The sequence below is a fragment of the Pristis pectinata genome, chromosome 9 (genome assembly GCF_009764475.1).
Source record: "Pristis pectinata isolate sPriPec2 chromosome 9, sPriPec2.1.pri, whole genome shotgun sequence".
NCBI classification, from domain to species: Eukaryota; Metazoa; Chordata; class Chondrichthyes; order Rhinopristiformes; family Pristidae; genus Pristis; species Pristis pectinata.
The window spans coordinates 1,428,754-1,455,893 of record NC_067413.1 but is presented as its reverse complement, the minus strand read 5'-3'; the positions used below and the strand labels follow the sequence as shown (position 1 = coordinate 1,455,893).

The following is a 27,140-nucleotide window of genomic DNA, read 5'->3' as shown; positions in this document are numbered from 1 at the left end:
AATAACGTCAACGTTCTCCTGTGTGATGGAGGTGGTGAGGAGGGGTGGATACACGTGTTTGTCATCTATATTAAAGATTTGGATCAGAAGGTAGATGGGATGATTATTACATTTGCGGATGACGCCTGAATTGGTGGTGTAGTGGAGAAGGTTGTCTAAGGTTACAACAGGATCTAGATCAACTGGGAAAGTGGGCAAGGGAATGGCAGATGGGATTCAACTCAGACAGGTGTGAAGGGATGTATTTTGGGAAGTTAAACCAGGGCAGGACGTGCACATCGAATGGCAGGGCCCTGGAAAGTGTTGTAGAACAGACTAGGTGTACAGGTAGATAGTTCTCTGAAAGTGGCAACACAGGTGGACAGGCTGGTAATGAAGGTGGATGGCACACTTGCTTTTATTGAATGGGGCACTGAGCACAGGAGTTGGGACATCATGTGACAGCTGTAGAGGACGTTGGTGGGATTCACAAAGATGGGACTGGAGGGCTGGAGTTGTAAGGAGAGACTGGATAGGCTGGGACTGATTTCCTTGGAGTGAAGGAGGCTGAGAGGTGACCTTATAGAGGTTTATAAAATCATGAACGGTGTAGATAAGGTGGATGGTCACAGTCTTTCCCCCAGGGTGGGGAAATCTAAAACTAGGGGTCACAGGTTTAAAGAGAGAGAGGAAAGATTTAAAATGGACTCGGGGGGGGGGGGGGGGGTGGTATATAGAACGAGCTGCCAGAGGAAGTGGTAGAGGCAGGTACAATTACAGTGATTAAAAGACATTTGGACAGGTACATGGATAGGAAAGGTTTAGAGGGATATGGGCCACATGTGGGCAAATGGGACTAGCTCAGGAAGACATCCTGGTCAGCATGGATGAGTTGGGCCAAAGGGCCTGTTTCCATGCTGTATAACTCTTATGACTGTGTGGTTTCCTCTAAGTTGCTCTCCCCTTGCTGATGATGTGCCTCATATAGTTAATGAAAGCCCCGTTCCTCTGTATCCAGCAAGTGCACACAGTGTTGACTTATCCGATTACATATTTCACTGTTGAGCAAATCCTACCAGTTTTATTGCTTTGGACATCTTACATTTGGCTATAACTGGCAAGTAATCAGCAGCACGATCCATGTTGAGGGACTGGTGTGGAGTGATAGCGGAGGCAGTTGAGGGACCGGTGTGGAGTGACGTCGGGTGGAGTTGAGGGACCGGTGTGGAGTGACGTTGGGTGGAGTTGAGGGACCGGTGTGGAGTGACGTCGGGTGGAGTTGAGGGAATGGTGCAGAGTGACGTTAGCTGGAGCTGAATGTTATGGGATTGCTAACTGTTAATACTCAGTCTTTAGATTTGGACTTAGCAATGGACTTGGGTAAGGAAGGCTGGAGCCTCCCAAACCTGGAACACCCTCTGTGTACACACCATACGTGCATTAACTGGCAGATTGAGTGTCAGGTTACTGTGGTGGGGCCAGTCGTGTTTTACAACAGGAGGATGGATTACTGGTTTCCGTAATTTACAATGGGAAGATCTGTTTGAGGGTGTTTAGAGTTTCACGTCCATAATCTCTGGCTAAAGGTTTCAGATGTGCTTGGATTGTGTTTGCTAACTGAACCTTTAAACAGCAGGTTGATGTATTTTAAGGGTTGGGCTGTGTTTGGGGAGATACATTGGGTATATATGGTCTGGGGGCAAGATGTTTTTTTTATTTCAAAAATAACCTTTATTCATATAAAAAATATACAAGTACAAAAGAAAAGAAATACAAAGTTCATGGCTCTTTACATTTGCAGTGTCGTTCACTCTACACATTCACAGTGCCTTTGGTTCTATACATTAGTCATGTCAGCACATGTTGTGTACATAACACTATAGCCACTCATGTTGTCCCCTGGGGTGATACAAACTTCGGTTGTTTGAGGGGCTTCCACACCGGATCCAGCCCCTTAATGTCCAGGGCTGAGGGACCCTAGATCGCAGTCCTTGGTCCTTGGTTTAACTACAGAGGACATTCAACAGGGTAGCTACAGAAAATCCATTTCCTCTGTTAGGAAATACAGAATGAGGGAACGTCACCTTAAAACAAGAGTGAAGCTGCAGAACCGACTTTTGCACCAAGGAGTGGAGAAGTCTGGAATGACCTCCCTTAAAAGGCAGAGGATGTGAGGATCAGTCAAAGCTTTCAAAACTGAGATCAACCAAGTTTTTGTTAAGTATAGGTGTCAAGCAGGGAATAAGATGTTCTTTGGTAATTGGAGGGCAGGAATGTGATCTGGTTGAATGGCAGAACTGCCTTCAGGACTGAATGGGCTCTGCTTGTTCCTACCCGGGGCCAGATAGTTCTCACCAAACAATTGTATTTGTAACCAGGTGACGAGCCTGTTGAACTGCACCAGTCGCTGATTGTCCCGTGACTTATCATCAAAGATCCTGATATCAGTGTGAGCCACCTTCATACTCCGCTTGGGTAGCTTGCAACCAAAATGCCAGCTCAAGCCTTTTAACTCTCCTTCCCATTCCCACACCGACCTGTCTGTCCTCTGCCTTCTCTATTGCTATGGAGAGCCAAATGCAGATTGGAAGAACAATGGTAGGAACATAGAATTTTCCACTTTCAGGTAACGCACACTCCTGGTGTTCCCCTCCCACACACTCACTGTCCACCTTGTTTCTCTCTCCCTTTATTCACCTCTCCCATCCTTCTTTTCCGCCCCCCCATTCTATCTGCCCATCATCCCCACCCCATCTGGTTCCACCTTTCACCTGCCAGCCTCTATCCTATCCCCTTACGTACTACCAGCAATCTTTTCTGTTCCCTCTCAGTCCTGATGCAGTGTCTCGACCTGAAACATTGACTTACACCTGCCTCTACTTGTGCTGCTTGGCCCGCTGAGTTCCTCTAGCTCTCTGCTTGTTGTTTGCAAAAGCCTGTCTTTGCAATGAGTTCCAGACTTCTGCCACTCTTTGGATGGATTAAAGTCTTTCCTCATCTCCTTGCCAAAAGTGTTTGACAAATAAAAACAAGTATCCCGGAGTTGATAGTGGAAAGGAAACTTATGCACTTTACATTGTTAAATAGAATAGCCTTTAATCACTATTTTATCTGATTTTTTGTTTAAATTTCCTGATGCATTTTATGATTCTGTAATATCCAGGCCCATTATCATGGATTTTGACATCACTTGGTTGCTACAGAACAGGGTGAAGCTGCAGTGTCAGTGTGGTGTTCAGGGACATCTCCTAGCATCAGCCCTTGAAGACCAACCAGGCAGTGGACTTCTCTATTTTTGCACTGTTGCAATTAAGCAAATCACGTTAAAGTAACTGGCTCACTGCTTTTCAGTCTGATAGTGGAGAAATTTTGACCAAATTTATGTTACAATTTCAAATGTCAGGGCTCACCCCCAGGGTGTGTGGTATTGGTATTGGTTTATTATTGTTACCTGACTGAGGTACAGTGAAAAACTTGTCTTGCATACCGATGGTACAGGTCAATTCATTACACAGTGCAGTTACATTGGGTTAGTACACAGTGCATTGATGTAGTACAGGTAAAATCAGGACTAGAGTTGTAGCGGTGAAGTACTGCACAATGTGGAGGCTCCAAGGGGTAAATGGGCATGACCCTCTCTACACACCGCACGGGTTGGGATTGGTCGGGTGGGTGTGGAAAATTGAACCAAACTATTTTAGGTCAGTTCTGTCATTCTTAGCACCTAATTCAGTACAAACTTGCTAAGTTGTCTCCCCACCTATTCAGAAGGGAATGCTGCATTTGTCATTCACAAGGTCAAAGTTTATAAAACTGGAATGGCTACACCTGGAGTATTGTGTTCAGTTTTGGGAGCCACACTTAAGGAAAGATGTGAAGGCTTTGGAGAGGGTGCAGAAGAGAGTTACCCAAATGATTTCAGGGATGATGAACTGGAGTAATGTGGAGAGAGAAGCTAGAACAGAGGAGGTTTCAGGAGGACCTGAGAGATGACTTCAAATCATAAAGGGTATAAAGAGGGTTGAGCGAGAGAAACAATTTGCACTGGTGGAGGGGTCAAGGATGATGACACAGAATGATGATCGGCAGAAGGACCAGATAACACTAGGAAAAGCTAATGTTTTATGCATCGTGGGGTTTAGAGGGTTACAGGCCAAATGCAGGCAAACGGGACTAGTTTGGTGGGCACAATGGTCAGCATGGAAGAAGTTGGGCTGAAGGGTCTGTTTCCTTGCGATGTTACTCTATGACTTGTAGTGTCTGGGGTACAGAACGTACAGCTGGAGGATCAGTGCAGGCCGATTCAGTTGTAGTGCTCGATAGGGAGTTGGTTAAGTATGTGAATGGAAAGAATTTCGAGGGCTGTGTGGAGAGGGCAGAGGATGGGTCCAGTGGGATTAGTCTTGGACTCTGTCTTTACCTCTCGTTGTCTTGGTGTAGCAGCCAGCATAATCAAAGACCCCACCCACCTGGGACATTCTCTCTTCTCTCCTCTTCTATCGGGTACAAGATACAGGAGCCTGAGGGCACGTACTGCCAGACTTGAGGACAGCTTCTACCCCACTGTGATAAGACTATTGAACGGTTCCCTTATACAATGAGATGGACTATGACCTATGACCTCATGACCTCTCAATCTACGTTGTTGTGACCTTGCAGCCTATTGCACTGCGCTTTCTCTGTAGCTGTGACACTTTACTCTGTACTGTTATTGTTTTTACCTGTACTACATCAATGCACTCTGTACTAACTTGATGTAACTGCGCTGTGTAATGAATTGACCTGTAAGATCGGTTTGTAAGACAAGTTTTTCACTGTACCTCGATACAAGTGACAATAATCAACCAATACCAATACCCTCGAGCCAGTATTGACTCGACATGCAGAATGGCCTTCCCTGCTTCAGGCATTCTGAGATTTTTTGATTGGAGAAAACATATCAATGTCAGCATGTTAAGCACTTGAGTCACCAAGGCAGAGTAGGTACAGACCAAGTGTTGGTGAATGGCATTAGTGTAGATGGGTACTTGATGGTTGGTATGGACATGGTGGGCCGAAGTGCCTGCTTCTGTGTGACTCTGTGACAATCCCATGAGCCATTTTTTTAAAAGCTGGTGTGATTTCACTATCCATTCATTATTGGAAATCACGTTGCCAAATTCTCTCCACCAAATGTAGGCAAAAAACCCTAAAGTGTGTGAGACCATCCTCATAATTGTGTGGTGACCACCCTACCTCTGACCCGAGCCCCAGACTATGCCAGAGGCCCCCATTCCTTAATAAAACTAGAAACTGCTGCAGGGCAGGCAGAATCTGTGGACAGAGAAACAGTGAACGTTACAGCTCTGAGAGCCTTGGAAGGATCCTCAACCTGACATATTCAACTGCTTTTCTTTCCACAGATGCTGCCTGACCTGCTGAGAGTTCTAGCATTTTCTGTTTATTTCAGATTTCCAACACTTGAAGTTTTTTTTGATTTTCAGCCCCTATTCCTTCCCGGGTTGTCTCTCAGTCTCTGGCCTCCTGCCATTCACCAGTCTGGGGGCGAGGTAGACTTTGGGCAGAGCCTTGGTTGTCAGAAGATAAAAATAAAAGCATAGAAGTGCATGAAAAACATTCACATAGATGGTACCAGTACTCATGAATTTCAGCAGCAGGGAATGGTTGAACAGTCTGTCTCTTAGGAGAAGAGGAAAGGCAGAGCGGTGACCTGATAGAGGTATTTAAAATTGTGAATGGGTTGGATAGGGAGGATGTGAAGACATGTTTCTATAGGGTTGGCTCGAGTTATCAAAGTTCATGTGAGATAGTAAATAAATCCAGTAAAGATAAACTGTCTTGATCCAAGGAATGTGAAACATGCAGTTGGAAGTTCTCTGTAATTGTAATGATGTTGGTTTGAACTGAGTTAAGTGTTTGGCAGATGACATCCCCATCTCCCCTCCTTTATAACAGTATCTGGGACTGAACATGGAATCCAGGGATTGTGAACTCAGACAGCATCAGGGTGACCTGTGCCATTGGATCTGGGAATCTGTAGCAAGCCACCTGGAAAATAACCATGGAAACTGCCAGTTTTGTAAATCCTGGCAGGGTCACTGGCAGCCTGTCTGCTGCGTGGTCTGGGCTCCACACAGTCCCTGCCTCTCGTTCTGATTGACATGGTGTCTCTGAAATGGATGCACACAGCACCTAGTTGTCAGGGCAACAATAGACGGGCAATAAACACGGCCATAACTGCAAAACACAGTCGGAGAAAATAAATGCAGGTAGAGTCTGGAAATTTTTCACTCGATTGAAGGTTGCATGCTAATCCGTATTTTGGCTCATTTTGGTAATCTCTCTACTTAATGAGATTTTTTCAGTTTGGAAATACCATGGCTTCTTTCTTGCTCTTTGCTGGATTGACTGTCCATGGGTGTCTCATTCTCCCCTCAGTCTCTCCCCTGTCCTGCACTCTGTGGCTCCGTCTAATTTCCTATTTTCTGTTTCTACCCCATTTTCCAATTTTCTAGTTCTTAACACAGAGGGTGGTGGGTACAGTATATGGAATAGGCTGCCAGAGGAGGTGGCAGAGGCAGGGACAATCTAGTGTTTAAAAAGCATTTGGACAAGGATAGGAAAAGAATAAAGGCATATGAGCCAAACATAGGCAAATGGGATTAGCTCAGAGAGACATCTTGGTCGGCATGGATGAGTTGGGTGTGTTTCTGTGCTATATAACTCAATTACTTCCTCTGTCTTTTGGTTCTTTTGCTACTTATCTACCCTAAGGGATAATTTACAGGAACCAGTTAACCGACCAACATATCCTTGGTATGTGGGAGGAAACTGGAGCTGCCAGCTCAAACACGTAATTTCTTCCTTCCTGCAACCCCTATCCCCCCTCCCCAAACTCCCTCGTCCCCTCTAAATTGTCAGTCAGCTTGAAATGACATCTAGTATTGAATTAAGCAAAACCTTCCTCCAGCTGCCCTTGGGAAGACTGAAACCATTGTTTTCAGACCCCATTACAAATTCTATTCCACAGCCACCATCTCCGTCCATTGCCCTGACGTGTCTGATACCCAACTGGACACTGGGCACACTTTGTCCTCGAATCACAGGGAGGTTACAGCACAGAAGGAGATCTTTTGGCCCAAGGAGTTCATGCCCTGTGCAGGAACAATCCAGCTAGAGGTGTATAAACTCATGGGCATAGATAAGGTGGATGGTCACATTCTTTTTCCCCAGAGTAGGGGAATCTAAAACTGCAGAGGGCATAGATTTAAGGTGAGAGGGGAAAGGTTTAAAGGGGACCTGAAGGGCAACTTTTGCAAACAGAGGGTAGAGGGTATAGAACGAGCTGCCAGAGGGAGTGGTAGAGTCAGGTACAATTACAACATTTAAAAGACATTTGGACAGATGCATGGATAGGAAATGTTTAGAGGGATATGGGCCAAATGCAGGCAAATGGGACTAGCTCAGGTAGGCAGCTCGTTCGGCATGGGTGTTGGGTGGAAGGGCCTATTTCCGTGATGTATAACTCTGTGACTCTTCACATTCCTCCACCCTCTTCACACTCCTCCACCCTCTTCACAGATTTTATCCCTTTCACGCACTTCTCCAGTTGACTACTGAAGTGACTTTCTCTTCACTGGTTTCCTGACTTGCTGTGTGTAAATAAAAAATCAATTCTTCCTCGTGTGACTTTTGATTCTTTTGCTCATTGCCTTCATTCTGTGTCTCCTGGTTCTTGGCCCACCTGCCAATGGGAACAGTTTCTCTCGAGCTCCTCTGTTTGTGATTTTAAATACCCCTGTCTGATCCCCTCTTGTTCCAAGGAGAACAACCCCAGCTTCTCCAGTCAGTCCCCATAATTAAAGTACTTCATCCCTCAAGTTGTTCTTGTAAATCCCTTCTGTGCCATGTCTAAGGCCTTTACATCTTCCCTAAAGTATGGTGCCCAGAACTAGACACAGAACTCCAGATGTGGTCAAACCAGTGTCTGTCATCCTGCCTTCCTTCTCTCAGACTCTACGTCTCTCTAAACACCCAAGATCCTGTGTTGTTCTAACTTATGTAACCTGCCTTGACACTTTCAATGAACTATCACACATGCTCTGGATCTCACTTTTAGAAATGGCTGCCTAGTTTATATTGCCTCTTATATTCTTCCACATATTTATTACTATCCTGTTTGGAGTTCACCATGTTTCCAAGTTTTGCGTTGTCCACAGTTCTGGGAATTGTGCTGTGTATGCTCAGCCCAAGTCATTCATAGACAATAGAAAAAGCAGAGATTCTTGCTCCATCCCATGGGGAGCTTCACAGTTCACCACCTTCAATCCAAAATTAAATATTTAGGTCATTTGGTAATCTTCTGTCCATGCTGTTACAGCCCCTTTCATTCCTTGACTTTAATCTTGATGTTATGTGGCAATTTATCGAACACCTTTGAAAGTTCACATGCACTGCATCAAACCTCATTACCCTATTGCCCTGTATTATTTGACCCCAGGGTGAGCTTGTTTTACATCTACACCAAAGACAACCATACCTGAAGTACCTCTCGACATGAGTGTTTCAGTTATGTTATACTTATAATAAAACTTCTTTCGCCTCGCTGTGCTCCCCATGTCTTAACAAAGCAAGTCCTGTTCATCAGCCTCGACCTACACTGGCCCTTGGCTAAATGACACCTTGATTTCAGAATTCACATCTATATTTTTGAAGATGTTCCCTCTCTATCTTGGTAATCTCCTCAACAGTATGATTCTTAAATATCAATGTACTCTTCTAATTCTAGCCTCTTGATGAATTGTGATCTAATCTTCCCATCAGTGGCAGGCGTGAAAATCAAAACAACACTGCAGATGCTGGAAATCTGACACAAATACAGAAAGTGCTGGAAACACTTAGCAGGTCAGGCAGCATCTGTGTGGAGTGGAGCACTTCATCAGACGTGCCTCTGCTGCCAAGGCCCTAGGCTCCAAGTTCCCTCCCTGCACCTCTCTGTTGTGACAGCTTGCACTCTCTCTTGCCCTCTCTGTCTCTCTCTCTCGCCCTCTCTGTCTCTCTCTCTCTCTCGCCCCCTCTGTCTCTCTCTCTCTCTCGCCCCCTCTGTCTCTCTCTCTCTCTCGCCCTCTCTCTCTCTCGCCCCCTCTGTCTCTCTCTCTCTCTCGCCCCCTCTGTCTCTCTCTCTCTCGCCCCCTCTGTCTCTCTCTCTCTCGCCCCCTCTGTCTCTCTCTCTCTCGCCCCCTCTGTCTCTCTCTCTCTCGCCCCCTCTGTCTCTCTCTCTCTCGCCCCCTCTGTCTCTCTCTCTCGCCCCCTCTGTCTCTCTCTCTCTCGCCCCCTCTGTCTCTCTCTCTCTCGCCCCCTCTGTCTCTCTCTCTCTCGCCCCCTCTGTCTCTCTCTCTCTCGCCCCCTCTGTCTCTCTCTCTCTCGCCCCCTCTGTCTCTCTCTCTCTCGCCCCCTCTGTCTCTCTCTCTCGCCCCCTCTGTCTCTCTCTCTCGCCCCCTCTGTCTCTCTCTCTCGCCCCCTCTGTCTCTCTCTCTCGCCCCCTCTGTCTCTCTCTCTCGCCCCCTCTCTCTCTCTCTCTCGCCCCCTCTCTCTCTCTCTCGCCCCCTCTCTCTCTCTCGCCCCCCCTCTCTCTCTCGCCCCCCCTCTCTCTCTCGCCCCCTCTCTCTCTCTCGCCCTCTCTCTCTCTCTCGCCCCCTCTCTCTCTCTCGCCCCCTCTCTCTCTCTCTCGCCCCTCTCTCTCTCTCGCCCCCTCTCTCTCTCTCGCCCCCTCTCTCTCTCTCGCCCCCTCTCTCTCTCTCGCCCCCTCTCTCTCTCTCGCCCCCTCTCTCTCTCTCGCCCCCCTCTCTCTCTCTCGCCCCCCTCTCTCTCTCTCGCCCCCCTCTCTCTCTCTCTCTCTCTCTCTCGCCCCCCCTCTCTCTCTCTCGCCCCCCCTCTCTCTCGCTCGCCCCCCCTCTCTCTCGCTCGCCCCCCCTCTCTCTCGCTCGCCCCCCCCTCTCTCTCGCCCCCCCTCTCTCTCGCCCCCCCTCTCTCTCGCCCCCCCTCTCTCTCGCCCCCCCTCTCTCTCGCCCCCCCTCTCTCTCGCCCCCCTCTCTCTCGCCCCCCCTCTCTCTCGCCCCCCTCTCTCTCGCCCCCCCTCTCTCTCGCCCCCCCTCTCTCTCGCCCCCCCTCTCTCTCGCCCCCCCTCTCTCTCGCCCCCCCTCTCTCTCGCCCCCCCTCTCTCTCGCCCCCCTCTCTCTCGCCCCCCTCTCTCTCGCCCCCCCTCTCTCTCGCCCCCCTCTCTCTCGCCCCCCCTCTCTCTCGCCCCCCCTCTCTCTCGCCCCCCTCTCTCTCGCCCCCTCTCTCTCGCCCCCCTCTCTCTCGCCCCCTCTCTCTCGCCCTCTCTCGCCCCCCTCTCTCTCGCCCCCCTCTCTCTCGCCCCCCTCTCTCTCGTCCCCTCTCTCTCGCCCCCCTCTCTCTCCTCGCCCCCTCTCGTCGCCCCTCCTCTCTCTCGCCCCCCCTCTCTCTCGCCCCCCTCTCTCTCAGCCCCCCCTCTCTCTCTCGCCCCCCCTCTCTCTCGCCCCCCCTCTCTCTCTCGCCCCCCCTCTCTCTCTCGCCCCCCTCTCTCCATCGCCCCCCCTCTCTCTCGCCCCCCCTCTCTCTCGCCCCCCCCTCTCTCTCGCCCCCCCTCTCTCTCGCCCCCCTCTCTCCCGCCCCCCTCTCTCCTCGCCCCCCCTCTCTCTCGCCCCCCTCTCTCTCGCCCCCCCTCTCATCTCGCCCCCCCCTCTCTCTCGCCCCCCTCTCTCTCGCCCCCCTCTCTCTCGCCCCCCCTCTCTCTCGCCCCCCCTCTCTCTCGCCCCCCCTCTCTCTTCGCCCCCCCTCTCTCTCGCCCCCCCTCTCTCTCGCCCCCCCCTCTCTCTCCGCCCCCCCTCTCTCGTCGCCCCCCCTCTCTCTCCCCCCCCTCTCGCTCGCCCCCCCTCTCTCTCGCCCCCCCTCTCTCTCGCCCCCCCTCTCTCTCGCCCCCCCTCTCTCTCGCCCCCCCTCTCTCTCGCCCCCCCTCTCTCTCGCCCCCCCTCTCTCTCGCCCCCCCTCTCTCTCGCCCCCCCTCTCTCCTCGCCCCCCCTCTCTGCTCTCGCCCCCCCCTACGTCTCTCGCCCACCCTCTTCTCTCGTGCCCCCACCTCTCTCTCGACCCCCCCCTCTCTCCTCGCCCCCTCTCCGCCCCCCCCTCAGTCTCTCGCCCCCCTCTCTCACTCGCCCCCCCTCTCTCTCGCCCCCCCTCTTCTCTCGCCCCCCTCTCGTCTCCGCCCCCCCTCCTCTATCTCGCCCCCCCCTCTCTCTCGCCCCCCCTCTCTCTCGCCCACCCTCTCTCCTCGCCCCCCATCTGCTTCTCTCGACCCCCCTCTCTCTGCGCCCCCCCTCTCTCTCGCCCCCACCTCTCTCCTCGCCCCCCCTCTCTCTACCTCTCCCTCATCGCCCCCCCTTCTCTCTCCGCCCCCCCTCTCTTCATCGCCCCCCCTCTTCTCTGGTCGCCCACCCTCTCTCTCGTCCCCCCTCTCTCTCGCCCCCCCTCTCTCTCTCGCCCCCCCCTCTCTCTCGCCCCCCCTCTCTCTCGCCCCCCTCTCTCTCGCCCCCCCTCTCTCTCGCCCCCCCCTCTCTCTCGCACCCCCCTCTCTCCTCCCCCCCCTCTCTCTCGCCCCCCCCTCTCTCTCGCCCCCCCCTCTCTCTCGCCCCCCTCTCTCTCGCCCCCCCTCTCTCTCGCCCCCCTCTCTCTCGCCCCCCCTCTCTCTCGCCCCCCCCTCTCTCTCGCCCCCCCCTCTCTCGCCCCCCCTCTCTCTCGCCCCCCTCGCTCTCACCCCCCCCTCTCTCTCGCCCCCCCTCTCTCGCCCCCCCTCTCTCGCCCCCCCCCCTCTCTCGCCCCCCCCCCTCTCTCTCGCCCCCCCCCTCTCTCTCGCCCCCCCCCTCTCTCTCGCCCCCCCCCTCTCTCTCGCCCCCCCCCTCTCTCGCCCCCCCCCCTCTCTCGCCCCCCCCCTCTCTCTCGCCCCCCCCTCTCTCTCGCCCCCCCCCCTCTCTCGCCCCCCCCCTCTCTCTCGCCCCCCCTCTCTCTCGCCCCCCCCCTCTCGCCCCCCCTCTCTCTCGCCCCCTCGACCCCTCTCTCTCTCTCGCCCCCTCTCTCTCTCTCGCCCCCTCTCTCGCCCCCTCGCCCCCTCTCTCGCCCCCTCGCCCCCTCTCTCTCTCTCGCCCCCCCTCGCGCCCCCCCCCCCTCCCGCCCTCCCTCTCGCCCTCTCTCTCACTCTCTCCTGTTTTTCATCACCTGCCTGCCTTGCCTCAGCATCAGTTTTTGTTTGATTACACTCCTGACAGATTAGCTACATAAAAGTGTTATATAAATTGAAGCTGCTGTCTTGCACATTCTTCCTCTCACTCTGCTATTGCTCACTTTCTCAGTCTCTCCTGTTTCCTGTCTTGTCTGGGGAATGTGATCTTTTTCTGTCTCTTTTACACACACGTTTAACATCGATGCTCTTGCCCTTCTGTTCATGCCCTCGGCTCTTGATTCCTTATCCCTGCTGCCATTTTCATTTCTCTCCTAGTGCAATAACACAATGTTTTGAGATGAGGCATCGATAAGTCATTTGAGGCCGGTGTTTCAGTGTGCAAGGCTAGGTGTAGCAGGGAGGATAGTTTGGCTTTGCTGCTTGTCCCCAGTAGTTCCAGTTTACTCTGGGGTGTGGAGCTAGAGTGTGCGTGCTGAGTCTGTTCACCTGGAATCAAGCTCAGGGCAGAGTTTTCATGTTCACCCCTCTGCGGTCAACTTCCTGAGTTCCAGCAGGTTGTCTTTACAAGTTGCTGAGTTCTCATTAGCCTGGACATCAGGAACGCTGGAATCCGACTGTGGATCGCCAGGGTCGGCTGCACAGACTGACTGCTTTTGACGTTTCTTGGCACTGACACCAGAAGTCTCTCCACAGCTTTCTGGTGATTAGCAACAGGCAGAGCCATTTAGCCCCTTCAGAGTATTCCATCGCTCTGTTAGGTGATAACTGATTTCCACCTTAACTCCTATTCCCTTTCCCAATTCACTTTCAATTTTGCCATGAACAGCAGCTCTTCTGAGGAAAGAATTCCAGATTCTCACTTCTGTTTCTGTGAAGAGGTGTCTCTCCATTTGGCTCCTGAATGGTCCAGCTCCAGTTTAAAGATGATCTCCTGTGGTGCAGATGTGTATAGGTCACACCCAGATGGCAGATTTCCTTTCCTGAGGACTCTGAAATTCCCTGGCTTCTGTGGTGGGGTTGGGATTTGTATCTCTGGATGATGAGTCTTTCTCTGGATAGTAGCAACACACTGATGCAACATAAAAACAAACTGCTGGAAACACTCAGCAGGACAGGCAGCATCTGTGGAGAGAGAAAGAGAGCTGTGGTTCATGTCAATAACCTTTCATCAGAGTGGGAAACATTACAAGTGTGAAGCGTTGCACTTTGGGAGGACAAACCAGGGTAAGGCTTACACAGTGAATGGTAGGGCACTGAGGTGTGTGGGAGGACCTGGGAATACAGATCCATCATTCCTTGAAAGTGGCATCACAGGTAGACAGGGTTGTAAAGAGAGCTTTTGGCACATTGGTCTTCAATAAATCAGGGCATTGAGTACAGGAGTTGGGATGTTATATTGAAGTTGTGCAAGACGTTGGTGAGGCCGAATTAAGAGTATTGTTTGCAGTTCTGGTCACCTACCTACAGAAAAGATATCAATAAGCTTGAAAGAGTGCAGAGAAAATTTACACGGATGTTGCCAGGACTTGAGGACCTGAGTTACAGGGAAAGGTTGAATAGGTTAGGACTTTATTCCCCGGAGTGCAGGAGAATGAGGGGAGATCTTATATACAAAATTATGAGGGGTATAGATAGGGTGAATGCATGCAGGCTTTTTCCCCTCAGGTTGGGTGAGACTAAAACTAGAGGACATAGGTTTAGGGTGAAAGGTGAAATATTTCAGGGGAATCTGAGTGGGAACTACTTCACTCAGAGGGTGGTGCGAGTGTGGAACGAGCTGCCAGTGGAAGTGGTGGATGTGGGTTCAATTGTAACATTTAAGAGAAGTTTGGATAGGCACATGGATGGGAGGGGTTTGGAGGGATATGGTCTGGGTGCAGGTAGAAGGGACTAGGCAGAAAACCAGGCTGGCATGGACTAGATGGGCTGAAGGGCCTGTTTCTGTGCTGTAGTGCTCCATGACTCTATGAAACGTATTAAATTGCGGAGAAAGCAGGAGTGGGGGAAGAGTAAAGCAAAATGATTATGTTAGGACAGAGATCGTGAGAGGCTAAACGATGGAAGTGATGGTGCTGCTGAGAGAGGCCAGTGAAGGCTTGTTAATCACAGTTGATCTGTAAATAGAAGATAAATGATAAGAGAGGAGACCGAAGATTGCTGGAACGGTGAGATACAGAACACTATCAAATGCCTTCAGAAATCTAAGTGCAGTATATACTTGGAGTATTGCGTGCACTTTGAGTCACCCTGCTATAGGAAATATGTTATTAAACTAGAAAAAGTGCAGAAAAGATTTACCAGGATGTTGCCTGGACTTGGGGGCCTGAATTACCAGGAGAGGTTGCGTATACTAGGACTTAATTCCCTGGAAGGTAGAAGATTGAGGGTTGACCTGGTAGAGGTATATAAGATCATGAGGGGCATAGGGTGAAAGCATGTTGTCCTTTTCTCAGGGAGGGGGTGCTAAAAACAAAAGGGCAGAAGTTTAAAATCAGAGGTGAGAGATTTAAAAGGGACATCAGGGGCAGCTTCACGCTAAGGGTGATGTGTATTTGGAATGAGCTGCCAGAAATAGTGGTTGAGGCGGGCACATTAGCAACATTTAAAAGCCTTCTGGATAAGTACATGGATAGGAGAGGTTTAGAGGGCTATGGGCCAAACACAGGCAGATGGGACTAGCTCGGGCTGAAGGGCCTGTTTCTGTTCTCTATGACTCTATATCTATCTGTTCTGCTGTATCCACCTGACTCAAAGCTCATGGCCTTGTGGGCAGCAACAATCCCTGCCCTCCTGTACTTCTGTAAAACATGGACTAAATACAGCAGAGCCTTCAAAGCACTGGAGAGGTAATGCCAATGTTATCTCTGCAAAATCCTCCAAATCCACCAGCAGGATGAGTGAACCACCATCAATGTCCTGTCTCAGGTCAACATTCCTAGCACCGACTCACTAATTACATTCATTCAGTTCCATTGGGCAGGCCACATTGTGAGCATCCAACTTCTTGTATCTACTCCAAGCTCTGCAGAGCAAGGGATTACCAGGTGGACAGAGGAGACAACATAAGGATGTTTTCAAAGCCTCCTGGTAACATCTCCAGTGACTCATGGGAATCCCTAGTCCTTGGGGCAAGTAGTGGTGTTCCTGTGCACCTGTTAACCTTTTCATGTGGTCAAGGTCATGGGGTTGGCAGGTGCAATTGGAGAAAAATCTTGGCGAGTTGCTTCAATGCATTCTGTAGGTGGTTCAGGGTGATATTCAATTGCTTGAATATTGATGGACCTGAACTCATCCAGAACACTAAACTCCTGACCTTTTTTCGTGAAGATGATATGAAGGCTTTGGGTAATGGCTCTGAATTGCTGTGGCCACAGTATTAACGTGGCTAGTCCAGTTAAGTCATTGGTAATCCCTTAGGATGTTATAGTGGGTTCTTCTGAGATAGTTACACCATTGAATGTCAAGGGGAGATGGGAAGATGTTCCCATGTTGGAGTTGGATATGGTCATTGCTTGGCACTTGTGTGATATGAACAATACTTCCAGCTTCTCCACCCTCAAATTCACTTGGTCCATCTCCGACTCCTCTCTCCCCTCTTGTTGATCTCTCTGTCTCCATCTCCGGAGACAGATTATATACCGACATCTTTTAAAACCCACCAAGGTAACTCCCACAGTTATGTTGACTACACCTCTTCCCACCCTGTCACTTGCAAGGATGCTTTTCCCTTCTCTCTGGTCCTCCATCTCTGCCACACCTGTTCCCATGATGAGGCTTTCCATTCCAGGACATCCGAGATCCAGGGTTTCCCTTCCACTGCTTTCAATGCAGCCCTCAGCTGCATCTCCTCCATTTCCTGCATGTCTGCCCTCACTCCATTCCCCCTCCTCCCCCAACATAACAGGGACAGGGTTCCCCTTGTCCTCACCTACTGCCCCATGAGCCCCCCGCATCCAACATATTCTCTGTAGTTTCTGCCATCTCCAATAGGATCCCCCCGCCAGGCACATCTTCCCTTCCCCTCCCCCCTCCACTTTCTGCAGGGATCACGCTCTCCGCAACTTCCTTGTCTGCTTGTCTCATCTCCCTTCAGGCACTTATCCCTGCAACCATCCCAAATGTTATACCTGCCCCTGAACCTCCTTCCTCGCCACCGTTCAGGGCCCCAAACAGTCCTTCCAGGTGAGGCAGCGCTTCAGCTGTGAATCCACCAGTGTCATTTATTGCATCCGGTGCTCCCGGTGAGGCCTCCTCTACATCACTGAGACCCAACTCTAGATCACTTCATTGAGTGTCTTTGCTCCGTCCACTGTAACAGCCAGGATCTCCCGGTGGCCAGCCATTTTAATTCCACCCCATTCCCACACTGACGTGTCTGTCCACGGCCTCCTCTACTGCCACATTGATACCTTCCCCCTCTTACCTAGATTCACCTCTCACCCACCAGCTCGTGCTTCTTCGCATCCCCCCAACCTTTTATTCTGGCTTCTGCCCTCTTTCTTTCCAGTCCTGATGGAAGCGTTTCTGCCTGAAATGTTGACTGTTCATTTCCCTCCATAGATGCTGCCTGACCTGCTGAGTTCCTCCAGCATTTTTTGTGTGTTACTCCAGATTTCCAGAATCTGCCGTCTTGTGTCAATACTTTCAGCTTATCAGCTTATGTTTGAACGTTAGCCACTAGTGAAGTTCCCAAAGACTGGAAAGTGGCTATTGTAATGGAAAGGTAGCAAGGATAAGCCAGGGAGCTACAGGCTGGTCAACCTGACATCAGTGGTGGGGAAGTTGCTGGAGGGAATTCTGAGGGACAAGATCTACCAGCATTTGGATAGACAGAGTCTGATTAGGAGGAGTGAGCATGGCTTTGTGTGTGGGAAGTTGTGCTTGACGAACAATTTAGGGTTTTTTAAAGAGGTAATCAAAAAGGTAGATGAGGGGAGGGCAGTGGATGTGAAGGTTGGGTCCCATGGAATCCAGGGAGAGCGAGTTAAGTGGATTCAAAGTTGGCTCAGAGGTAGGAAGCAGAGGGTGGTGGTTGAAGGTTGTTTCTCGGAATGGAGGCCGGTGACTAGTGGTGTGCCGCAGGGGTCAGTGTTGGGACCCTTGTTATTCGTCATCTGCATAAATGATTTGGATGTGAATGCACAGGCTTGATCAGTATGTTTGTGGATGACGTGAAATTAGGAGGTGTTGTTGATGGTGAAGAAGGTTATCGTAGACTACAGAGGGAACTGGGTCAGTTAGGGAAGTGGGCTGAGGAGTGGCAAATGGATTTCTAGACAGATAATGTGAGGTGATGCATGTTGGAAAGTCAAACCAGCATAGGACTTGTACTATGAATGGCAGGGCACTAAGGAGTGTAATGGAACAGAGGAACCTAGGACTAAAAGTGCATAGTTCATTGAAAATGGATTCACAGGTAGTCAGGGTGGTGAAAAAGGCATTTAGCATGTCAGGGCATTGAGTATAGGAGTTGGGACATTATGTTGCAGTTGTATAAATTGTTAGAGAGGCCGCATTCGGAGTACCATGTACAGTTTTGGTCACCCTGTTATAGGAAAGATGTGGTTAAACTGGAAAGAGCGCAGAGAAGATTTACGAGGATATTGCCAGGACTGGAGGGCCTGAGTTACAGGGAGAGGTTGGCCAGGCTGGGTCTTTATTCCTTGGGGTGTAGGAGAATGAGGGGTGATCTTATAGAAGTTTATAAAATCATGAGGGGCAGAGATAAGGTGGATGGTAGCAGTATTTTCCCCAGGGTAAGGGAGTCCAAAACTAGGAGGCAGAGGTTTAGGGTGAGAGGGGAAAGATTTAAAAGGGACTTGAGGGGCAACTTTTTCACACAGTGGGTGATGAGTATGTGGAACGAGCTGCCAGAGGAAGTGGGTGAGGCAGGTACAACAGGATCATTTAAGAAGCACTTGGATAGGTACATGGAGGGGTGGGCTTGGAGGGATATGGACCGAACGCAGGAAATTGGGACTAGCTGGGTGGGCACCGTGGTTGGCATGGACTCATTGGGCTGAAGGGCCTGTATCCATGCTGTGTTGCTCTATGATTCTAATGTTGCTCTGGTCTTGTTGCACATATTTGTTGAATGCTTCATTCTTTGAGGAGTTGCAAGTGGAATTAAACATTATGCATGCATCAGTAAACATTCCCACATCTGATGGAGGGATTGCAGGTGATTGGTGAAGCAGCTGAGGATAGTTTGGCCTCGGGCACTGCTCTGAGGAACTCTCAGAACATACCGAGGGTAGTAGCTTGTTGGGTTGGGTTGAATTCAATCTTTCTTTGTGGAGTGGACCTGCCTTGAGAATTTTCCACATTTTTGGGTGGATGCCAGCATTTGAATGTATGGGAATAATTGGTTAAATTGGTTTCTTATTGTCACGTATTGAGTTACAGTGAAAAACTTGTCTTGTATAGTTCATACAGATCAATTCATTACACAGTGCACAGTGTCCCAACTCCTATAGTGCACTTTATTCTGCATTCTGTTAGTGTTTTAAGTGTTACAGTTACAGAGGAAGTGCAGGTAGACAATAAGGTGCAAGGTCATAATGAGGTAGATTGTGAGGTCAAGAGTCCATCTTATCATACTAGGGAACCGTTCAATAGTCTTGTAACAGCGGGATAAAAGCTGTCCTTGAGCCTGGTGGTACATGCTCTCAGGCTCTTGTATCTTCTGCCCGATGGGAGGGGGGAGAAGAGAGAATGTCCAGGGTGGGTGGGGTCTTTAATTTGGCCAGAGGTCTGGCTAGTTCTGGAACATAAGTGTTTGGGGTTACTGACAAGATCTTATCTGTTGTATTGGGCGTTCCTGTATCCAGTGTTCTCAACATTTGATGTTGTGTGGAGTGACTCAAGTTGAGAACTGTTCACTTAATGTGTCACCTCTCAGTAACAAACTTCGATTAAATGGCACTTCTTTCCACTTTGAATATGTATCCCTTGTCCCTGCTCTGTATCCTGTACCGCCTTACCAGGTTCCAAGCTGTGAGCAACTTCCCTTTGATTGCATGAGTTTTAATTTTAGCTAACCATTTTTTTCTTATTGTGTACCTATTCACACATCCCTTGATAACCCACCTGTTCCAGATGTGGAAAGATAGCTTCCTGAAGGGATATAATTTGTATGTAATTTTACACAGCAGCAATTTTCATTGGCACGTAAGATAGAAACTGCATGCCTGTATAGCATAAACACAGGGAGGTATGGGGATGTGCTTAAGGATGAGGCATGCCCTCGATCGTGGTGGCAACACTTCATGTTCTTGGCTTCAGGTGAATTGAAATCTCCTTCCCTGAACTTCAGTTTGAAAAGCCACGAAAGAATTTTCCACTGGTCTGGGTCTAAAGTGGAAGTTCCAATTTCAGCAACAGTGTGCTTCAGAGATGTGATGGGTTATGACACTAATCCTTAAACTCCTGAGTTTGAATTGGACCCAGGATGGGTGGGAATAAAGTCTCTGCTCACAGCCATCCAGAAGGATCCTTTGGTAAAAGATCAGTGGAAACAAGTTCAGGGATGCATGAACAGTTAATCTGTTTATTTAAAAAGTGATTTTGGCAGAGGGACAAATATTAGCTGAGATGCTCTGAAGATCTCCCATTTTTCTAAAATTGTGTCATGGATTCTTTTCAGCTGCCCAAGAGAGGAGATAGGAGCTTGCTTCAGTCTTATCCAAAAGACTATTCCTCCAACAGTCCAGTACCCTCTTGACAGTGCAGCATTCTCTTGGTACTGCCCCTTCAACAGTGCAGAGGTCCCTCTGTGCAGTGCTGTCTCAGTGGGTTGTTGGAGTTGTTGCTGGCTTGTCCAGGGTGAGCACCCCCAGTGTCCTGTTCACCATCGCCCTTGCGCTTGTTGATGTCCACTGACTTTAGATAAAGTACTGCCTCAAATCTCCCCATGATATCCCCCCCACTCCCCACCTATCTCCATAACCCTCTGACCTCCAATCCCTCAGCAAAGTATGTAACTCCTAGCCCCGTAATCCTCCAAGATTTCTATCTCCTGAAACTCTGGCCGCTTGGTCACCTCTGATTTAATCACTTCCCCTCTGGCGGCTGTGTCTTTATTCTGCCAAGGCCCAAAGCTCTGGAATTCCCTTGTTGAACCTCGCTGCTTCTGTATCTCTCCTTCCTCCATTTGGGCACACCTTCACGCCTACCCATCAGCCAAGGTTTCAGTTATTTGCCCCATTGTCCCCGAGGTGGCTCAGTATATACCAACCACACTCCTCCCTAGTACTTTGGGATGTTTGGCTGCATTAAAGGCTCCATATAAATAGAAGTTGTTATAATTATCACTTGATGAATGTTTTTCTGTTCTGCATTCAAATAGAAACTTAACTTTTGGGAACACTGTGTGCAAAAGCAATGAGTCACGTTCCTGCGTGCTTATGTAACTGGTCAATGGAGGGAGCAGCGTCTGGGTGTCCTCTTGCCATGCGTTACAGCTGGGAGACCATGGATCAGACTGCATGCCTTTTGGTCAGAGTAGGTAATCCTCACTGACTGATTTTCAAGGGAGTGCTACTCTGTTGGGGGGTGGGTAGTACTGATGTCGCACTGTCGGAGGGGTGGTACTGAGGGAAAGCTGCATGGTCAGTTTGCAGATGGCTCAAATTAATCTTAGCTGCCCTTACCAGTCTTGATTTACTTAATAACTTAAAATTTACCAGCCTCAGTTTTGAAATCAGGTGGGCACCTTGGTCAGCATGGACGAGTTGGGCCGAAGGGCCTGTTTCCGTGATGGTTGACCGCCAGCCTCAAAAGCCCTGTTTTGGATGGTGGGGCAGACTGAAGGCTTCCAAATCCACTCCCTTTGTGTGAGGAGCTGCTGCCTGACATCACCTCGATCAGCCTCGCTCTAATTTTAAGGATGTGCTGCTTGTTCTGGTTGTGACAGGTCTTGTATTTATATATTTCCTTAACATATTGCTGACAAGCATCGCAGACTCAGCTGTGAATTACTTCAGCTATATCCCTGTTGACCTTGTAAACAACTCCTTGAACACCTACAGATGACTGAGCTGGTTGTCCTGATCTCCACTCCCCTTCGTTCGGTGAAGTGCTGGCTGGCATCAGTCCGACTGATTCTTTCCAGGACCTCAGAGCCTCCTTTGATCTGACCGCTTTCTGAACTTGAGTTGTTGGGAACTAGCTGGCACGGATCAGATAATCTAATCTTTTCCTATTCCTTTTCAAATGGCGACACTATGCTGGTTCTACACTGATTTCTGTGGTTGTCTTTTCCATTGACAAGACATTTGTTTCCTCGCCCTATCTGTGGTCAGGTATTGCTGTTTACTTTGTGGTACTTGTGGTTCTTCCATGTGGAAGCTTTGTGTTTTGGAAGGTGTGTCCTAGGATCTGAACACCAAGACGGAGATTACCTCCATTCCAGTCATGCATGCTTTTACATAAATAACATGTTGCAGGACTATGCAAGAAGAACGGGTGGAACTGAATGCTTTGCTCTAAAAGGTGCAATGGGTTCACTCTGTCCTGTAGCGTTTTAACCTTTTTAAAAAAACTTATTTATGCAGCACGGTAACAGGCCCTTCTGTCCCAACGAGCCTGCACCGCCCAATTACACCCATGTTAACCTACTAACCCCTACGTCTTTGAAATGTGGGAGGAAACCGGAGCACCCGGAGGAAACCCATGCAGTCATGGGGAGAACGTACAAACTCCTTACAGACAGTGGCGGGAATTAAACTCTGATTGCTAGCACTGTAATAGTGTTATGCTAACCGCTACACTAGATAAGATATCTTTATTAGTCACATGTACATCGAAACACACAGTGAAATGCATCTTCTGCGTAGAGTGTTCTGGGGGCAGCCCGCAAGTGTCGCCACACTTCCGGCGCCAACATAGCATGCCCACAACTTCCTAACCCGTATGTCTTTGGAACGTGGGAGGAAACTGGAGCACCTGGAGGAAACCCATGCAGTCACGGGGAGAATGTACAAACTCCTTACAGACAGCGGCGGGAATTGAACCCCGATCACTGGCACTGCAATAGCTTTATGTTAACCGCTACACTACCGTGCCCTACGCCTCTCCCTGAATACCTCCAGCCACAAAAGTCATACAGCATGGAAAAAGGCCCTTCAGCCCATACATGTCTGTGCCAACCAAGATGTATATTCAAGCTAATCCCATTTCCCAGCACGGCCCATGTCCCTCTCAACTCTTGTCATCCATGAACCTGTCCACATACTTCTTAAACCAATCTAATGTACCTGCCTCAAACTGCTGAATATGTCTTTCTTCACTCTGGTTCCTTTCTTCACTCTGGTTCCAGATTTTGTGTGTTAATTGTTCCTGTGAAGCGGCTTGGGATGCTGTAGCTGTGTGCTGGCCAGGGAACGGGATCTGCTTGGGCAGCGGGTCTGACTGCCTGTCTGACTGACTGGCTGTTGGGAATCAACCCACAGATTCATAAATGGTGTTGAGATCGGCCACGGTTGGATCATTTGATTCCGATGTGGTGTGGATGGATGCTGTAGCTTGTAGGTGAGGTGTGCGGTAGGGTGCAGGGGAGATTCACCAGAACATTGCCTGGGAGGGAGCATTCAGTTATGAGGAGAGACTGGAGAGCCTGGGTCTGTTCTTCCTGCAGCCGAGAGAGGTTAAGGAAGGACAGGATTGAGCTGTATCAAATTATGAGGGGCATAGATAGGGTAGGCTGCAGGAAACTTTTCCCTATATCAGAGATAGATAAAGGACACAGGTTTAGGGTTAAGGGATGGGGGATCTGAGGGGGGTCCTTTTTCACCCAGAGAGTGGTGAGTACCTGGAATACACTGCCAGAGAGAGTAGTGGAAACAGTCACTGATAGCATTTAAGAAGAGTCTTGATGAGCACTTAGATCACCTGGGCACAAAGGGCCAAGTGATGGAAGATGGGATTAATACGGATGGTGCCCACTGGTGGGTGTGGACATGGTGGGCCGAGTGGCCTGTTTCCATGCTGTGTGATTCTATGAGGGGTATGATTGGGTGGGTGTGGGGGAGGGGTGTGAAGGGTGGGGCTGCGGGTAGTGGCGGTGTTGGAAGTACTCCGAGTTCACTTGCTGCTAGTTTTTACTTTCTTGGTTGAGTTCCTATTGCCAGAGGTTTTCAGATGTGCAGTGTAGTTCTGTAACAGTCTCGCTTGTCTGTGGCAATTCTGAGTAATTCTTTGAAAGAATCATGTGAGAATGTGGGTGCAGTAAAGTTGATCTAATCATCATGTTGAGTTGAAGGAATTTGAATATTTGGCACAGCCTTCAGTTCCTACTTGGTTCACTCTGATTCCTTCGATATGCCTGTGGCTGCCTTCCCACAGCTCAGTCGATCACTCTTTCCTTGCTCGGTTCTTCTGACCTGCTCTAAGTCTTTTGATGGTGATTGTTTGTGACCTTCTGCAGGTTTTCAATCTCTAATCGTTTCTTTAACAGGTTAGTAGCTGTTGGGAAGAGTTTTTTATTGCATTTGTTAGACAATGGCTTCGGGGCTGCGTGTAATTTAAGACCTGATGAATCAAAAGTGGAGCTGGAATCGTCCAGATTAATGCTTTTAATTGAAGCCACTTAAATCAGTGAAAAGAATCATTGCAAAATTGCAGCTGATGAAATTTATACAAAGAGGGTATAAAGTAACAGCAGTTCCCGTGGTGGGTGAACTGAGCTGTTGTGCAGAAGGTACTGAAGGTGTGATAGCACGAGTCAGGTCGACTGCTGTGCCTTTGAGTAAAAATCATTTTCCTGTCTTACTGTGTCAGAGATTTCTGATAATGGCTGGTTAAAATTCGAAGATAATGAATGAATGGTCAAGTGAGATTTATTTTGCAGTAATGGGAGACCAAGGTTCGATGTGGATGCAGTGAGTGCGGTCACTGGTTTACACTGCCCACTGTGTGGTTTGGAGTGGACACACAGTGAGTGCAGTCACTGGTTTACACTGCCCACTGTGTGATTTGGAGTGGACACACAGTGAGTGCAGTCACTGGTTTACACTGCCCACTGTGTGGTTTGGAGTGGACACACAGTGAGTGCAGTCACTGGTTTACACTGCCCACTGTGTGATTTGGAGTGGACACACAGTGAGCACGGTCACTGGTTTACACTGCCCAGTGTATGATTTGGGGGGTGACACACAGTAAGTGCGGTCACTGGTTTACACTGCCCAGTGTGTGATTTGGGGGGTGACACACAGTGAGCACGGTCACTGGTTTACACTGCCCACTGTGTGGTTTGGAGTGGACGCACAATGAGCGCGGTCACTGGTTTACACTGCCCAGTGTATGGTTTGGGGGGTGACACACAGTGAGTGTGGTCACTGGTTTACACTGCCCAGTGTGTGGTTTGGGGTGGACACAGTGAGTGCAGTCACTGGTTTACACTGCCCACTGTGTGGCTTGGGGTGGACACAGTGAGTGCGGTCACTGGTTTACACTGCCCACTGTGTGGTTTGGGGTGGACACAGTGAGTGCGGTCACTGGTTTACGCTGCCAAGTGTGCAGTTTGATGGATCCCTCTCAAACCCTCAGCTATTCTTATACAGAAGGTGTTTGAAGCTCTGGGTCGGCTGGGTTGTATTTGTTGAGACTGGCCAGCTTGCTGCAACGTTGTGGTTGTACTGGTGTGGATTGAGGTGCTGGTATGGCTGCATGGTGGGGTCCCAGGGTTGGAACTCTGTTGTCCTGTGCTGAGAGACCAGTGTCTGAGGCTGATTGACTTTGGCCAGAAAGCCTGAAGGGAATGACTGCCTATTAGTTATTGTGTTACTTGGGGAAATTGGGTCTAAACTGACTGGGGGCAAAAACTTCATGACGTCTTGAGGACAGCGGGATCTGGTAAGTGGAGCAGTGTTTGGCAGCAACCAGATTACTGAGTCCAGTAATGAGGAGCATCTGAGGGAGATGGTTTCAGTCATCACATGCTGATCTTCAAGAGGAGCTTGTGCAGAAGCCAGCTTACTCATAACTAGAGGCACGAGAGACTACAGTTGCTGGAATCTGGAGCAGCAAACAGTTTGCTGGAAGAACTCGGTGGGTTGAGCAGTATCTGTGGGGAGTATCACGTGTAATACTATAACATTGAGAGGTGCATCATTGCAGAGAGCGTGATCAGTGTTGGAGATAGCCTTTAGCTAGCAAAGAGGGTTAGGGTCTATCTTCAGAAGGTAAATGTCCTGATTCGGGATAGCATGTTTCCAATGTAGAATGACTTCAGAGGACTTAATGGTAATATAAAAGCCGCATGTGTAGTTAGTAAAACAGTTGTAGCCTGTTTTTGAAAAACCTTTCTTCCTGTTATTTCCAGTAATATATCAAACAGAATGCTTGGTGCACAGATGACATGTTACAACTATTATATTTTGTCATAGCTATGAAATATTCTTCAAGAAATAAGCCAGTTCTTAATGCTGGGTGCTTTTGAACTGCCACATGAATCTGGTGAGCCGCCTTGTCTGTGTAGTTCACTGACCAAGCAGCAATTAATTTCTGATTGACCTGAATCTATTGAGCAGATTTGACCTATAATCTGGAATTTAGAAGAATAAGAGGTGACCTCATTGTAATTTAAACCATTCTGAGGGGGCTTGCCAGAGTATTCATTGAGACAATGTTTCCTCTGGCATTGGAGCCTGGAGGTAGACTGAGACCCGACCGAGGCAAGCACCAGACTGAGGAAGAACTTCTTCTCGGAGAGGGTTGTGAACCTTTGGCAGGTTCACAACCCTCTCAAAGGTTCCACAGTGGCCATCCAGACAGATCGTTCCATACATAAGTACATCAAAGTAGTATAAAAGGTGAAAAATAACAATTCAGAATATAGAGTTACAGAGAAAGTGAAGTGCAAGTGGACAAATAAAGTGCGAGGGCCATGACAAGGTAGACTGAGAGATCAAAAGTTCATCTTTATTGTATGAAAGGTCCACTCCAGAGTCTTATAACAGTGGGATAGAAGCTGTCCTTGAGCCTGGTGGTACGTGTTCTCAATCTTTTGTATCTTCTGCCTGGTGGAAGAGAGAATGACCAGGATGGGTGGGGTCCTTGATTATGTTTCTACTTTCCTGAAGCAGCGGGAAGTGTAGACAGTCAGTGGAGGGGAGGCTGGTCTGTGTGATGGATTGGACTGCGTTCACAACTCTCTGCAAGTTCTTGCAGTCTTGGGCAGAGCAGTTGCCACACTAAGCTGTGATGCATCCGGATAGGATGCTTTCTCTGGTGCATCTGTAAAAATTGGTGAGGGTTGGTTCACTTATTCTGCCAGTGAATTTGGAGTATCTCTCCAGTGCTTTGAGGTGTCCAAATCTCAGAGGCATACAGGAAAGCATGTGGTGGTGTGATGGCATTGTTTTGTTTCCTGACTATAAGTATATTAAAAGCAAAAGGGGGAGAATATGCCCCTTTTTAAGGATCAATACAGTCATCTATGTGTGGAGCCACAGAAGATGAACAAGATGTTAAATGAATATTTCTTGTCTGTATTTACCATGGAAAAAGTCATGGAAGCTAAGGAATTCAGGGAAGAGAATAGTGATGACTTGGAACATAACCACATTACAAAAGAGGAGGTGCCAGTGATCCTAAAGCCCGTAAAGGAAGATAAATCCCTGGGGCCTGATCATGTCTTTCCAAGGGCATTAGGAAAGTTGGAGAAGAAATTGCTGGGGCCCTGGCAGAGATACTGGTATCATTATTAGCCATGGGCGAGGTACCAGAAGACTGGAGGGGGCCTGATGTTATGTATTTATTCAAGAAGAGCTGCAAGGACAAGCCAGGGATCAACAGACTGGTGATCCTAACATCAGAAGTGGGAAAGTTACTGGAGGGATTCTAAGACACAAGACCTACCTGCATTTGGAAAGGCAAGGACTGATTCGTGTTAGTCCGCGTGGGT

The 27,140-nt window shown here is 49.1% G+C and overlaps 1 protein-coding gene across 3 annotated transcripts in view; it reads left to right on the top strand.

The window, feature by feature from the left end:
- Positions 1 to 27,140, top strand: part of LOC127574678 (anion exchange protein 2-like) — a 202,320-nt gene that overhangs the window by 19,454 nt on the left and 155,726 nt on the right. Inside the window, exon 1 of one of the 3 annotated variants that reach the window (XM_052023923.1) lies at positions 23,548 to 23,690. The exons of the other annotated variants lie outside the window; for them this stretch is intronic. The gene's annotated coding sequence lies outside the window, so the exon portion shown is untranslated. Of the gene's footprint in view, positions 1 to 23,547; positions 23,691 to 27,140 lie in introns of those variants that run through there. 3 annotated transcript variants of the gene reach the window in all.